We start from the raw sequence: 13,818 nt of genomic DNA, 5'->3' as shown, positions 1-13,818 counted from the left end.
TGACAATTTTTCTTGTCATAATTATAATTCTTGCAATAAGATACTATGGTCAAATTTGGTGTACTGATATAAGAAGATATGCTATAAATGCCAATAAGACAAATCTACATCCTCGTAACCAAGTACATTCTTCAACACGGAGGCTTGGTTTACAGGAAACCACAAATGACTTGTGAAAAATCATTCAACCCCCTCCCCCCAAACAAAACCGGTCTAATCTATATAAAAACGAGAAACCCTAATGAACCACATAAATAAACGACAACCAGTGATCAACAGATTCCAAAAATGCATCGAGTTTGAGCGTTTTAACAGGCGCAAATCTTCACCTTAAACTGAAACAGCAGTATAATATTACAACATTGGAAGACGCACTATCAAATATCAATTGGCTTAACTCGATCAAAACGAAATATCAACAAAACAAGTTAGTATACACTAAAAGTATAAATTGACCAATGACACGATATAATGATATATTATATATTAAGTAATGTCAAAAAGACAGATTTAGTACGTTAAGCTACCCATATCACGACTACTCAGCAATTACAGTTGTTAACCTCCCTATCAATAGGTTAAACATAAAAAAAACCGATTTAATCATTACTACAAAGTAAACCGCAAAAGGTTGAATATGATGGATTCATTTGATGACTATGAATAAAACATAGTATCCCACAATCATAGTAATTGTGATGAAGATGCAAGATTGAAAGAAACGTGTCTTTTTGTTAATATCAGTCATGATTTAGACAACTATCGTTGCTCCTAGTTAAAGACTTTTGATAGATTATACCAGTATTCTATGTTTGTGCAGAGATGTTATGTGTACATCAAAGAGACATAATCCAAACCATAATTAAAGAAATGTATGATAATCCTTTTCACAATCCTTCAAATAATCAGATTGCAGTATAGATGCTGTTAGATATAAATTTTGAAAAAAGTACTTCTGTAATATTATATACCTATATGGAGTTATTTTCATTCAGAACCATAGGTGATTCTTTTTCAGAATCAACCCGGACGATACGATGTTTCAATGAAATATGTTCCAAGGCATAAAATAATGACCTGCTTGAGGTCATTATTTTCCTTGATAAAAATGCAATCTATAATTTACTTCAAAATTATATTCGTCTGATCGTTTTTTGTTGCCGATTTGGGAATTTCTTTTTTAAAGTTCAGTCGATGACAGGTGTAAAAGAAATCGTCTTTTCCCGCTTTTTAATTTCGGAAACTAATAAAACGTCATACACCGTTATCGGATGGTAACAATTCATTTGTTTCTTTCTTCATGCAGTTACAGTAGTATTTTTATTGTGTATGGATAATCATTTTTAAAAGGTTTTATATCTAGATTGATTAGTGAGTTTTATTTCACATCTAAATGAGCCGTAGGGCGTATTTAAACCTAAACGCATCAGAAAGGAATATCCCACTTTGAGTGTGGTCAGTAAAATAGAATGCTAAATTTTGCAAATCTTTATAAAAAATAATATTTTTTTTTTGACGGTATATAAGTCAGATAATGCATATCTTAAGGTTTTTCTTGTCGCAGAACACACCTCGGGGTTTCAGGATTGCTCAAAGAAAGACCTCACTACGGTCGGTCTTTCATTTGATCAATCCTGACATCCCTCGGTATGTTCTACGACAAGAAAAACCTTAAAATATGCATTATCTATAACATAATCAGGGAGGATAACAAGCCGTAATTTACCCGTAATTTACAGTTTTCGAAAAACAGAAACTGAGAGTTATATTATTTTTGAAGTATTCTTAAATTATGATTTGTTTGGGGTTTTTTTTCAGGTAAAACGATGGGTATAGGAGGTATCCTCTGCATCGCAGCGTCAATATGGTTTTTGAGAGGTTTGTTTTTTACTGATATGATTAACGACTTGTTTGATTTTTTGAAAATATAAATTTTGTATCGATAATATATTCATGTATAATTGATAACAGTAAAACATACTATAAATGTAATCTTAATAACGCACAAAGTGTGTACTCTCTCCGCGATATAATAATACCTATGCAGTTTGAACCTCAATTCAGAGGTCACCACACTTACAAGGTCAAGATACGTTTTTGCAGGTTCAGAGGGTGACTTTTAAATACAGGTTGGAATTTAAAAATCCTTTTTTTATTCTTTATTATCCTTTAAGACAATAGAAAATCTTTAGAAGCAATAAAGTAGTAGAAAATTAATCATTTTCTTTCAAAAATATTTGTTTACATTGTAAAAAAAGTGGACCGATTTATTTTCTTTTTAATATATTCGTAAAGTCTTTATGTCACATGACTATCATACTAACTTGAATGTTTAAAATGATATTATCAAAATGCCGAAATCTAATGGTTTATTAAAACTAATATTGTTGACTTACTACATGCATTTTTTGGACGACAATGATGGTTTCAACCTTGTTTTGTAGCTAGCTTAACCTCCACACACACATTTTTAATCAATGTTTCAATTACTGCCTAGAACGTACAAATGAGATTTACATACCCCCAACTAAACCCAGGTAAACCTATAAAATTGAGAATGGAAATGGGGAGTATGTCAAAGAGACAACAACCCGACCATAGAACAGACAACAGCAGAAGGTCACCAACAGGTCTTCAATGCAGCGAGAAATTCCCGCACTCGGATGCGTCCTACAGCTGGCCCCTAAATAAATATCTATATTTGTTCAGTGATAATGAACGCAATAACAAACTCCAAATTGTACACAAGAAACTTAGATTTAAAATAATACGAGACTAACAAAGGCCAGAGGCTCCTGACTTGGGACAGGCGCAAAAATGCGGCGGGGTTAAACATGTTTATGAGATCTCAACCCTCCCCCTATACCTCTACCCAATGTAGAAAAGTAAACGCATAATTATACGCACATACATTCAGTTCAAGAGAAGTCCGAGACTGATTTCAGAAGATGTAACCAAAGAAAATAAACAAAATGACAATAATACATTAATAACAACAGACTACTATCAGTTAACTGACATGCCAACTCCAGACTTCAATTAAACTAATTGAAAGATTATGTCTCCATCATATGAATATCAGGCACATTCCTTCCCGTTAGGGGTTAATTATCATAGTATGAGAACATTTATGAGAAGAACATAACCCGTGTCATGCCAACAACTGGTTTCTAGATAAATGTGTTTAGTTTCGATGCAAAGACCCTATAAGTGAATCAATATTAACGCCAAAATATACAATCTTTAATGACCTGACAACAGTATCGTAACTATATCCCTTCTTAATAAGTCTATTTAAAGGTTTTGTTAGCTTCTGAGGTGAATACTGACATGTTCGTGCTTTATAAAGAATATTTCCATAAAAAATTGGATGTGAAATACCTGAACGTACATGTTATCCCTTATAATTTATGACAAGTATAATGCTTAGAGTCCTCAACGTTTGAATTTTCTAAATCTGAATTGCTATACATTTATTCCTACAGCACCTACTCCAGTTAATATATATATAACAGATGTTTTGCTTCTCTGATCTGTCTTCTACGGTGACATCAAGTGGAGGAACTTTCACATAAGAATTATATTCACTCTCTTCAAATTCTCATCAAATATCGTGTATATGAAATACCACCAATACGTAATAATTGATTTTTATACAGTAAATGTGCTATAGGACAACAAGGTGATCATCATATCTTCTTTCAATGATTCAATTGTTCTTCAGAGCCTATTCTTTCTGAAATAAGTTTGAAATTAAAAGGGCAGTTTAACTAACTCATGTTCAAAACATAAATTTAAGATTCAAATGTTTACAGACAAATGCCGATATAAGGTTAAGTCAGCTGTGAAAAAGAACAATTTAAATGTATTAATTCTTCACGTTTTAATATTACTCATTAAATGCCTGACAGGTTAACTTATAAATATGTGCAGTGTTATCGGAGAACAACGATAAAACAATGATAAAACATGATAGTTTTGAGAAATATTTGAACTATTGAAAGACATGTGTAATAATCAAAATTCAATTTTCAGAACAATACACACACACGTTTTAAAGACTATTATCAATTTCTTGCAATTTATATCATACTCAATTATATATATAGTTTATGTAAAAAAAATACATAGAGATTAATACATGGCCTTTTCCATATCGGCCCGGGTATCATCCGAGACCCCCATATCAGCCCGAGACGAAGTCGAGGTGCTGATATGGGTCGAGGGATGATACCCGGGTCGATATGGAAAAGGCCATGTATTAATCTCTTTATCATATACTTCCGACAATTGCTTTATGTAAGGCAAATACACAAATGAAATAATTTAAACAGTCAAAAACTTTACAAAGAAGTCAAAGTATGCATCCAACAGAATATACACTATAATTTTCTAACAATAACATCACTACCTCCATATATATTTTTGATAACATAGATTCTGTAGATCCTGTAAATTCATGATAAACTAGCATCATTTTAAAAATCCATATCATTAGATTAAGCCATGTTTACATCTTTTTTTTCCAATAACAGCTGGTTCTGTATAAACAGATTTTCCACTGGATCCAATACACCTCATCGTTATTTTTTCGCCGTCAATGGACTTCACAAAAGTTCCCGTAAAACGTGACGTCATAATGATAAAAAAAACTGACGCCACAATGGAAAAGTAAACAAACGATACCGGAAATACTGGAAGTAACTTGCACGAGAAGTAATGATATGAGTTTTGTGCACGAGATGCCCCTGATATGGGTTATCAGCCCGGTTGGGAAATTATTGCTTGTGTACTTCCGTTCATTACACATATGCAAAAGCTATCATATCAATGCTAAGTATATGATAAAATATAATAAATACAGTCGGAAAGCTGACCCCGGTTTGACCCCATTTCTTAAAGCAACAATGGACGTCATGTGATTACCATATATGGGCATTTTTTTACCAAAAAAAAGTGAAGCTCGTTTTTTGGAATCTGTAGTTTTTTGCATTAATTAAAACTAATTTCCTTTTAAATGAATATTCTTGAGTATATAAAAAATATATTACTCAACTCAATTATGGATTAAACTCATTTTTCTCTCTCAAAATGTGTCTTCAAAGTCAAGGTGTTGACGAAAAAAAATGGTCACAGAAAATTAAAATCGTAATTTTCTTTCTTAACTTCTCGGGAAGCTATGCTGAATTTAAATTATGTTATGTAACATAACTTGGACTATGATGTGTCAAATTTGTGCCAGTTGATATGCTAAGATACGCAAATGTGCAGTTAGATGTGTCGATATTTCTGACGAAGCGGGGCCGACGGTAATTCACGAGTTACGTCCTTTTCTTTGACACTATCATGAACAAACTATTGTTATATCAAGCAATATGCTGTTATTTACATGTGGATATTATTAAAAATTATCTTATTAAATATATTTTTATACTGTAAACATGTGCCAAAAAATAGAGAAACACATTTTATCACTTTTCAGAACTCAGTCCCTGTGAAATAGGCCCTATGTGTCCCTATGTGCCATAATAGGGTTAATAATTTAATATTAATTTAATATTTCAAGAGTTAATTTAATATTCATGTTTTGGTAAGTATTTTTAACTGCTGCAACCAAATTATTTTAACACAGAAATAAATGTCTACTCAATTTATACAAGGGGTAGTCTAAATATTCATGAATAATGGATCAAGGAATTCCTTTTCATTACTGACACTTGCAAGTTGGTCCATCTTTTTCATTTAAACATAAAAGAGATCATAATGAAAGTATTCTGAATGTAAAATCTTCATTATTTTAAATTTATAAAAGGAAAATTAGTTTGCAATCCTTGTATGAACAAACTAAATATAACTATACATGTTGTCTCATTGATTTCATGCAAGTTATAGTTCTAATGAATGGATTCAAATTATAAAAATAACACACTAAACCAATAAATAAATGGTGCTGGTCATGAACTTGAAAATAAATAAAAACAAAATAGACTTAGTAATATTTTTCTTTTTCTATTTGAAAAAAATAATAATAACATTAAAAAAACTATGCATTTTTACATTTATATAAAAGTATTTCAGAGCAGTTTCTGGGGGCTAAGTCAACAATTATGTTTTAGATCACAAGTCAAAATTAAGTCACACTTCATGTCAGTATAATGCTTTGAATAAGATTGATTAAAATGATACTCTGAAAGAGATTCTTTGAAGGCAGCAGGGCTATGGATTTTTTTCCAGACAAGTTGAAAACAATTCTTCTCTTTCAATTTTAGCATTTCATTTAATGGCACCTGAGGGTAAAACAAACATTTTTTTTCTCAGGGTCAAAAACAAATTATTTTTTATCCAAAAAATTGGAAACAAATATGTTTTCTTCAAAACAATCAAAAGCCACCACCCCCTACCCCCTACAGAAAATCAAATGGTTGTTGGCTGCCTAAGTTCAAATTTAGGACAATACTTTCTCATTTACTTTTGCAGGATTCCTTTATCACAAAAAAAACTATTATTTTAAACAACGAATGTGTTTTATGTCAGTGCATCTAAAGCAGTTAAGGTTGTGCAAAGACAGTATAAGATTACCTTACCTTGGTTTAGTTAAGTCATACATTTCACTGACTTAAAGAGAATAATTAATCCAGTCAAATATTCACAGCTGATCTCGCTTTTTCAAACAAACATACTAAATGTGTGTACATTGACTGTGTTCAGATGCCAGGTGACATCGATGTGTAAGACCGAAAAATTACAATGTCAACAAATGTCTTTCTTTTGGAATTTAGTTCAAACGGGGTTTCCCAAGGGGTAATAGAACGTTATACTTTATGATTTTTTTTAAATTTTGAAATACGTATTATTAATTGTTTGTATAGTACATATAGTCTTTGTTAATCTGTGAAAAATAGAAGAAAATAATTTTAAATGACGATCAACGACATTACGGGATCGTTAAAACACGGCCAATTTGACATGTTTGAGATTTTTTTTCCTTTTAATAATAAACTCCATGCTCAACAAATCGAAATAAATCTATTTCAGACCCTAATGGCAAGTAGGAAACTGAAAAAAAGATAAACTTCCAAATTGGCGCCAAAAAAATAATCCACGAAATTAACGCAATTTCAGAATGGCGGGTTTTAATATCATTTTAATTGTTGTCTTAAGAAAGTAGCAACAACGGTCGTTTCTAAGGGCATGCTTTCCGACTGAATAGTACTCCATACCCATGTGTTAGCATTATTGTGTCGATTTTAGATGTTTAATTACAATCACATTTGATATCGGCATTGTATGTATACATGTATATGTACATCCTTAAAAAGACTTTTCATTTAAAACAGCTTTTTTTTTGTTTTACTTTCGTAACATAGATTTGTTGGACAAATCATAAATACTAAGATTTGTTTCCAAATGTGCAAATTTTGGTTAATATCTACATGTACTCCAACAGAAAAAAAACCAATATTTGAATATGGATAAACCCTATAAAAATTTGATGTTAAAAAAAAACAAAAATAATTCTCTATAAGAACATTAGAATAAGAACAGGTGCATATGACGGTTTTATTATGATAACGTTATTATGATAAGAGTCTGAAGAATAAGATAGTTACTGCTATATGATAAATACCACAGAAAGAGAATGAACGCAACATGTTAGGAGGGCTGCTTATTGTTCTTTATTTTTGGAGCGGTAGATTCAAAGAAGTGACTGACCATAGACCCTGCTTTTTTAAATTTTTTGGGTCTTTTTTATCTTTTTTTTATTTGGAAAATATTTTGGTAGATGGATTGGGCAAGATTTCTGTATTGTGACTTTACATCTTACGAAATACGGTTTTGTAAGGCACAAATGTTAAGTGAACAAGGCACATATTACTGTTTTGTTCAAGTACCAAGTCATGCTAAATGAAACATGTTTTTTTCTGCACGTCTTTTTTCTGGAGGAGTTACCTCTCGTAGTGAGTTTTATTATTATACTGCCCAATATGTTTTTGCTAATTTCTATTCTATTTATATTCAATAATCATCTTTGAATTGCATAAACTCGATGGTTTTATTTCATTTTTTCATGTTATATTTGGTACAGGTAATGCATATTCAAATGATGTAATCCTTACGGGGGAAATTATAGGTGACAACAACACTGAACTTGTAAAACTCAAATGTAAATCATCCAAAGAACCTGCTTTTCACGCTGTGGAATTTTTTGTTGATAACATCACTGCTGATACTGTAAAACTTGACAAAGGAAAATGCTATAATAGCGTAGGAGAATGCAGTGAAAAAATATGCAAGTGTTTACATGCCGGGATTGGTTTCATCTGGATATTTTATCCAACAGATGTCTTGAAAAAGTATGTGTTTGGGTGTCAGGTTCGAAGTTTCGACGAGAAAAACAACACTTTCAAGGCAACCGCAACATTGCAGTTCGATGGATCAGGTAATCATAGTATACTATTCAACCTTCTAATCAATTGCACTTACAAAAGTATTGATATTCAGGGAGCTATTATTTTATTAGGGTTTATAGAACCCATGTAGAATGTTTCATGATGGTCAATGTGCCGTATGCGATATCAAACAGCAAACTGACACATTACTGCGGAAAATACCTAGTAACTCACGTGCTAGTATTGACTTTGAATGAACGTTTGATGTGATTTTTATACAAAATGGCTAACGATTGGTTATGTTTGAAACACGATAAGATGGATTAATTGACCTCACAGCAAAGCTTTTTCTTGCAATTAAGTACCTCCTATCAGGTTTATACACACAACCAATTGTTTGACTTAATATAAGTATTTATATTTGTTTGAAATAGAAATGTAAAAATATATTAAAAAATAACAATATAGGTAAAAAAAATATGGGGAAAGTGGAGTTTACGGCAACAAATTTTAATGTACCATTAAGATGTATGAGTAGTAAATGTTAAGTGTCAAAATTCCCATACGTCTAACACACAACTCAACAATTTGATTCAATTATTGGTCCAAAAGATTCCGATAATCTTAAATAATATTTAGCGATTTAAGGCCTGTTCTTTATAAAATCGATGCTGTGAACTGTTTATATTTATTTATGTTTGACTTATCCCCTGCACTTTTTTTGTCTTACTTGATGTCACTAAAATGGCTTAACAGTTGGTCAACGTTTTGTTAATATCTTTTCACATGAAATTACACAGTTAAGAGGTAAATCCAATTCCAAATTAGATCCAATTTTTTTAATTAGGTTATGAATGTAGAAAAATTTCAGTTGTCTCGAGGAAAAGTTAGACGTCGTGGGATCATAAAAGGCTTTTATAATTTGTTAATCAGTTATATATTTTTTTCAAAAGTGCAAAGTTTTCAATCTTCATAGGGTATAAATTCCATAAAATAGCTATGTTTTCAGTATGAAAATTAAATCGGGTTTTAGGGGGGAAATATTGAGGAATGCAAATGGCTTATATTTTCTGTATCTCTATGGATACGTTGTAGTTTCCAATACTGGCTTTAATAGAGCTTTCTTACAAATTGACGAAAGGTACGTACGCATGACGAATCATACGCAAGACTCGTTTTAGGGATCCTTTATTTGACATATTCAAATAATAGTCATGGAACTTCGGACCATTACCCTACATGCAATGACACTTATTAAATTAAATTTTTCTTGAGATATTAAGAATTTCGGGACGTACGATAGGTTAAAATATAATACCACCAGGTGGAAGGAGATAACTCTTTAAAATATCCTAAATATAGTCGGGTAGTCAGAAGAAAAAAATGCCCCTAAAAATTCAAATAAAAGTGATCAAATCCCGTCCCCCACTCTTCAAAATAACAATGTTGCATTGTTTAACCTAAGAAAATATCAAAGCAAATACATTGTCTTCTTTCCTTACAGAAAAATAAAAAAACAAAATACTTCCTTGATTCAATATGATCTTCATACTATGACATATGCTGGTGCTCGTTCAATAACTTGTGAATCATCGCCTCTCCACGGGTAATATTCATTTGGCCTCTCTTAATGTGTATATATGCTACACCGTAGTTGGGCTCTCCCAGGCAATGGAACCGTTATTTTAGCGTATAATTGCGTTTTGCCTACAGTTCTGAACATTCATTAAATATAAGCAACTGGACGATGAGTGACAACTTCGCGTCTATCTTCCAAGCATGTGTACTGTTAAATCGTCATTATGAAATCCATAATATAAATGATGCAAAATTGTAGATTTATTTTTTTGATATACATTTAGGTGTTTAGATCTACATGTATATGAATAGCTGATCTATAATTAAAGCTCAATGGTAGATTTAGGAGTTATTCGCACATAGTACCTCTACTCAAGAGACACATTCCTAGCCTTTAATTCTAGATTTTTATATAGTGTTAAAATTTTAAAGAAAAAAAATAATTGATAGCTTCGAAAAACTAAGAAAACAAAAAAAAGCGTATTAGTAACTCCCTCCCCTTTTGAAGTTCAATGGTTTTTCCCATAACTTGTTTGGTTTTTTTTATCTTTTTACCCCCCATTTTATACTTGTTTAACAGTGCGAACTTTGTAACGTTCATATTAAACTGAATTTGCAATAAAAGTTATAGTTTCACATTTGTCGTCTGCGATTACAAGAGTTACATTACCTTTTGTAACATTTAACATAACATGAATAGAAAAAAAACTTGATCACGATATCTGGGTTTTTTTCTAGATTTATTTAACATTACTCTTTCAAAACAATGTAGCATCATTGTTTTTCAAATCTCGATATTCAACCTGACTATTTGCTGGAAATTGTACTTTAAAATATAAAAAATAAATGTGAATCTTGTCGTCAAATTTAGACTTACGTACTTCAATAATGCCATTAAAATTTTAATCGTGAAACTCGTGCTTAAACCATTCCCGCGGAAATGTGTGTACTCGTGGGTTTACGTAAGTAACGTATCGGACGTAAGTGTTTTTGACAGTATTTTTCTCTGTTTTCTTTTATCAAAAGCGTGTTTTATTTGCGATATTATTATTTTTGAAAGATAAATTTGATTTAGAAAAGAATGATGTTTTACCGGATAAAACAAAGACTCTAAATTGTTATTGTGGAAATGAAATACGTGCTCCCTTTACGTTCGTCCGTACCTTTTGTCAATTTGTAAGAAAGCTCTAATACAACGGGGTGAAGTCGCTGTCGATTTATTAACGTTTCGCGAGAGCAGATTTAAAGCTCCTACACTTCAATTAAAGATACTACCAACACAGATAAATCTGCTTCATATTTAGACCTTTTTCTCATAATGACTACTGATGGTAGGTTGAATACCAAAATTTATGACAAACTCGATGATTTTAATTTTCATTTAGGCAACTTTCCATTTCTGTATATCAACATCCCAGCGGCACCAACATATGGAGTATATGTGTCTCAATTGATACGTTACTCTAGAGCTAGCTCAAAGTACCTTGATTTTGTTAAACGAAGAATACTGCTTTCTTAAAAGTTGCTAAGACAGGGCTATGAATCAATCAAATTAAAGTTATCACTCAAGAAATTTTACGGTCGCCATCATGAGCTGATTGGCCATTATGACAAAAGTGTGTCAGAATTCATATCTGATATTCTTCCTCAGTCATATTAACCTTCTATTATTACCGAACTGAACAAAGAGATAACACGACGGGTGCCGTATACGGTACAGGAAATACTTACCCTTCCTGAGCACCTGATTTCACTCCCGGTTTTTAGTGGAGGTCGTGTTGTTTCTTAATTATTATTTATAACTGTTGATGTAAATGTCCTTTGGTTTTAAGAGTTTTTGTTTACTCCTTGGTTTTGATTGTTATTGTCTTGTTGCGCGAACAACTGTCTTCTATGTGTTCCAATTAATTATTGTTGACGCAATGAATGAATTCGAATTTAGCGATGTTTTACTGGTGTAAATGTCGAAACACATTGTATTGTACAACATAAGAACGAACTATAAAATTTGGTTTATAAAGGCTTAACTCATCAGATGGATACAAATACAAATACAAATATTACACAGAGTGGACGTGATTATCCAGGTCTGAATCCATAGTTGAGTGATGTTTAGACTCAGTGCTTTTCAAAATGTAAAGATATAAAGTGTTTTAGAAGTTTGCTAGGTACCGGTGAAAATAGGACTGGTCTGTAATTTCTGCAGCGTGTTTGTCTCCTTTTATGAAAACACACGAAATATTTGCGTTGAGACAGTCTTCGGGTAGTATTCCAGTGAATATTGAAGATTGGAAGATGGTGGTTAGTCCTTGTACTATTTAAGCACATTCCTTATGTATTCTGTCTGGTATACCTTCTGGTCTACATGCTTTCGATGGATTCACATCTTTGAATAAACTTTCGAAACCTTACGTAGTTATTATTAGTTCAGGTATTGTTTCGTCATGGTATTTTTTTTAGGAATTGATGTTGATTTGTCAGTATATATCAAGGCAGTTAAAATCTATAGTTAGTATGATGTTTGTTCTTGTATTTGCTCTCATTTGTTAGGATTTTTCTAGTTCGTCTAGGCATTTCATGTTTCTATGTAGCATGTTGAATGACCAAATTATCAGTTCTTTTATGCCTTTGAGGTGTATGTTTATCCGTATAGTCTCACAATTGGGTACTAGACTAGACTGTCAACCTATTTTATGTCTATGTTTACCAGAATAAAGACTCTCCTCCAAGCTTCCCCCTGTTGTTTCTGCAGGCGATGTAGTCATCTAGGAATACTTCGCTGGTTTTAATAGCGTCTTTAGTGCTGGTTTTCCCTATTTTTGTTTCTTTGAACGAATTTCATTTTTAAGCCACATGTATCTGTCTTTACTATTTGTCCTACTTTAACTCCGCATTTAATTATGTGTTCTACTTGCTTTGTTGGGTTGACCTTTTGTTTTATTCTATATCCTTGATTAAGAACCGTCCGTTTTGAATTTTAAGGGTTCACAGTGCTTGTATGTATTCAATTTCCTACTTTGTACTCTCTGGATGTTGTAGATAAATAAACTTTTCTGCTTCTTTCGCTCCGACTTGAAAAACGTACTTATACTCTTCGCCGTTTTATAGACGTATGCATTTTTTCTAACGTAACATGTTGTAAGTCAATTTGATTGACCGACCAAGAAGAACAACTCAAAAGCTTTTCTTTAATTGTATGCATTAATTTGTTTTTATTCGAATTTGAAGCTTCACTTTTTTTCTCTTTTCTAGAAACATTTCGTTTGCTTGATATAAGGGAGATGGGTCGCTTGCCATCGGGACAACTATCCACCAGTGAGCAAATGATGTAAATGTTTGCGACTATTAGTTACAAATTATTCCATAATAGGAAATCTTTTTCCTTTGAATTTTAGATTAGTTTACTTGAAGAAATTATTATACTATTGGGGATATAATTTTTTCCCCTTTAATGGCGATTTCGACGATTTATCAACGTCTAACGTTTAACGAGTTTTTATTCCCCTATGATCAGATGAATGTCGGTTCAGAACAACAAGGGTTCAAACGATGCTTTCGTCCTGATAAACATATACAAATTTAGTTCTGTAGCCATATTAACCTGACGGTTCATATTTTTGTTTTTGTTTGACGAGATCATGAATTGTCTTCAGATGTCTTCGGCTTTCTTCTGCGGAATACAATTCACAATTAAAATAATCACGCATCAAAACTATACAAGTGAAATAAAATGAAACAACTCAAAGGTTTCTTTCAAATCATAAGAACGTCTCTTTAAAAAAAATGCCTATGTAAGTTAAGGGGAGATGTAAATCTCTTTTAAAGAGAGAAGTCACTGTATTTCCGAAAT

The 13,818-nt window shown here is 32.0% G+C and overlaps 1 long non-coding RNA gene across 2 annotated transcripts in view; it reads left to right on the top strand.

Annotated features, from left to right (window-relative positions):
• LOC143083255 (uncharacterized) overlaps positions 1–13,818 on the top strand; it is a 39,423-nt gene that overhangs the window by 17,950 nt on the left and 7,655 nt on the right. For both annotated transcript variants that reach the window (XR_012980612.1, XR_012980635.1), the window contains exons 2-3: positions 1,819–1,878; positions 8,087–8,440. This is a non-coding gene — a long non-coding RNA (uncharacterized LOC143083255). The remainder of the gene's footprint in view (positions 1–1,818; positions 1,879–8,086; positions 8,441–13,818) is intronic.

This window comes from Mytilus galloprovincialis, chromosome 1 (genome assembly GCF_965363235.1).
Source record: "Mytilus galloprovincialis chromosome 1, xbMytGall1.hap1.1, whole genome shotgun sequence".
Lineage (NCBI taxonomy): Eukaryota > Metazoa > Mollusca > Bivalvia > Mytilida > Mytilidae > Mytilus > Mytilus galloprovincialis.
The sequence above is the reverse complement of the archived record's forward strand: the minus strand, read 5'-3'. Positions and strand labels throughout refer to the sequence as shown.